The sequence below is a fragment of the Contarinia nasturtii genome, unplaced genomic scaffold (assembly GCF_009176525.2).
Source record: "Contarinia nasturtii isolate CC-2019 unplaced genomic scaffold, AAFC_CNas_1.1 Cnas_scaffold_695, whole genome shotgun sequence".
NCBI lineage: Eukaryota > Metazoa > Arthropoda > Insecta > Diptera > Cecidomyiidae > Contarinia > Contarinia nasturtii.
Genome location: NW_022198046.1, coordinates 741,363 through 744,276, shown reverse-complemented (window position 1 = coordinate 744,276; position 2,914 = coordinate 741,363). Strand labels below are relative to the sequence as shown.

The 2,914-nt window shown below is 30.5% G+C and overlaps 1 long non-coding RNA gene across 1 annotated transcript; it reads left to right on the top strand.

Moving 5' to 3' along the window:
• Window positions 1–1,123: 1,123 nt before the first annotated feature.
• LOC116341269 lies at window positions 1,124–2,103 on the top strand. Its single transcript, XR_004201145.1, has 4 exons — window positions 1,124–1,285; window positions 1,357–1,433; window positions 1,499–1,505; window positions 1,584–2,103. It is a non-coding gene; the product is annotated as an uncharacterized LOC116341269 (long non-coding RNA).
• Window positions 2,104–2,914: the final 811 nt, after the last annotated feature.

Genomic DNA, 2,914 nt, shown 5'->3' with positions numbered 1-2,914 from the left:
TTTCGTGAATAATAAAGGCAAAGAAAAAATAATTTGGATTTTCTAAACCGATTTGTTTTTCGGGTTTCAAATCCGGTGATTTGTATTTGTAAATTTTCGATGACACTTGTACGTATTAATCATAACAAACTGAGTTTAAGTAGACATAGATTCGGCTGAAGCACACAACAGTAATAATTAGTTTGAATGCGTTTTTAATTTGGTTGCGTTTTATTTTCATCGTTTCGTGTTCTCTTTTCAGTCCGTTCGCTTCCCCTGTCAACTGATGGTGCACGGTCTTTATCGTTCATTTATCTGATGCACTGTACATTGCTCATCACACTCAAACACATACATGGTAATATGAAATCATGAAAAGAGCAGGGATCACGATCATGCTATAAATGAATGAATAAATAATTGCAGTAATTTTTGGATTCGGCCCCGAACAACAAAAAATGTTGGCTAATTAAACCGAAATTATCAATTATATTTATATCATGGAAATTAGTAAAACAGCCAAAAAGAGGTGCGCGCGCCCATTGCATACACAAAATATGTTTGCTTTCACATAATGAAATTAAAGCTCATTCAACCAAACACCAGTTACATGGAGTAATGGATATGTAATCTTTTAAATGAGACATATATTTCGCGTTAATAGATTCAAACGCGAGTTTTGTTTGTGACATGCCTACTAATAAATAAAATATATATAGAGAAAGATGGCCAAAGACGCGAAATCAGATAACGACAGTAAAATTGATGAATTCGGACTAAAAAGAGACAGTAATAGTATTCGTTTTACCTGAAAAACAATCGATTAATCTAGATTTGTTGGAGGAATGATATCAGGTTTAACAATAAATTGAACGCTAGAAAATGAAGAAAAAAATTGCGATTATCGCGTGATGGAATAATTCACGATATTTCTGAATAAAATATGTTCAAATCAATATTTGCCGTTTAATGACTCAAATCTTGAATTTTATTATTAAATGATTCACTCACTTTGATTACACCCATAATCTCTGTATCAGTAGCACGTAAATGTAAACGATAAGAGAGATTTCTTATATTTATAGGTAATATTTCTGATCATTGTTATTGATTTAAACTTTGTTTTTATTCCGTTTAAGGTGGTGCTCGTTTGGAACAAAATTTCTTCAAGTTAATTTTTATTCAATTAAATTTACTTTTATAATGAAATTGTTGATTATTGTGCTGGTGTGTAAAATCTGTGTAGCAATTGAAAATTCGGATTCGGATATTACAAAAATCACAACTAGTTCTCAAAAAGATCATGGTATTTTTTTATTTGATCTTCTTGTGGGTAGACCAAACTAATTATTATGTCTTATTGGAATTTTGACGCAGGAAGACTGATTGGAAGATTGGTAGATGTATCCGAAAAGAAATATGTTTTGGAGTGAATTGATTTTAACTTTGGTGAAGTAAGTGGAAAACTTTTTTTTTCTTAAATATATTGTTTCTCTAGAACGAACTTTTTTTGTTTTAGAACAAAGGTATGAACCACCAGGAATTTTGCTGTTTTTTTTATATTGTTAGTTAAATTATATTTTTAACATTTTATTTGATTTCAGTGCCTAATGCATTCGCACTTTCTGCACATACCCCAGAAAACAAACAGAGTAATGAACGTCGTTCAGGCTTCAGGCACAACAAAACAAAGATATACATATATCTCCAAATTATATTTTTTGTTATTGGGGTTTTTTATCGTGTTTTTTATACCGTTTTTAATTTTGGTGCGACTTCTAAGAAAATGCACAGCAGGCTCAACAACGTCATCAACTACATCACTACCTCAGCCTGTACCACAAGTCCAATATGCACCAAGCCATTCAATCAGATTCTCCCCATCAGCGGCTACTCCACCACCAAGTTATGATTCTTTATTCAATTCATCGACAAATTCAAGCCCATGGATCTATCCCTGATTATATTTGACAAACCTATAGATTTAAGAGAAAATAAGTCTGATACACAAAATTGAGTAGAGATCAGGGATTTGGTTTAAGTTAAATTTTCTATAAAATTTTTTGTACTTGAATTATAATGGTATTTTTGAAATATAATGGCAATAAACATTTTAAAATATAATGATATTGGTTTTTTTTGTGTTCACAAATAATTAAGTATATCAAGTAACTACGTCAATTCAAACAGAAATGAGTAATGCCTAATTATTAAACCTTACAAGAGTCTTGCGATAACCGCAGTTTGTGCTCCATGGATAGTCTATCTAATAAATAAGCTTCAATGTGAATTAGTTGGGGCTTCGAGTACTTATTAGTAAAATATGAACAAATCGATATTGATAAAGACACTTGTAATTTTTGAATCAGACTTAAAATTAATACAGTCGTTACACAAATATCAGTTAAAGAGTTTGATCGAAAAAGAGTTAATTATTGTTCTGTTTTCCTAATGAATTCTCATCACAAGAAAGTGACAATTTAAAGACATAATATTGATGTACACTTGACCTACACTTAATTTCAAGGCTGTACACTTTCACAAAATCATCGTACACTTAATTTGAAATTTTCAGTATAGGTACCCCTCGCCCCTCATATAAGGCTGGTATGGCCAAATCACTCAATTTCATAGTAATATCATATATGAAGGCAAAATTGTTACCTACACTTAATGTACACTTTTTTAAGACCATAATACATTACATAAAATTTTAGATTTAGAAAAAGCTACCCCGGGCAAAATTATGAGGACCCCAAAAAAAAAAGTCGATTTTTTGAAAAAAAAAATCAGGTGCACTTCGAAACAAAATGTTGTTCACTTAAAAAAATTATGTAGCAAAATTATGACTACACAGCCATTTATTCTTATTTATTTATTATAGCGACTACTAATTAAATATTAATAAATAGTTCTACATATCAAGTCAATGGAA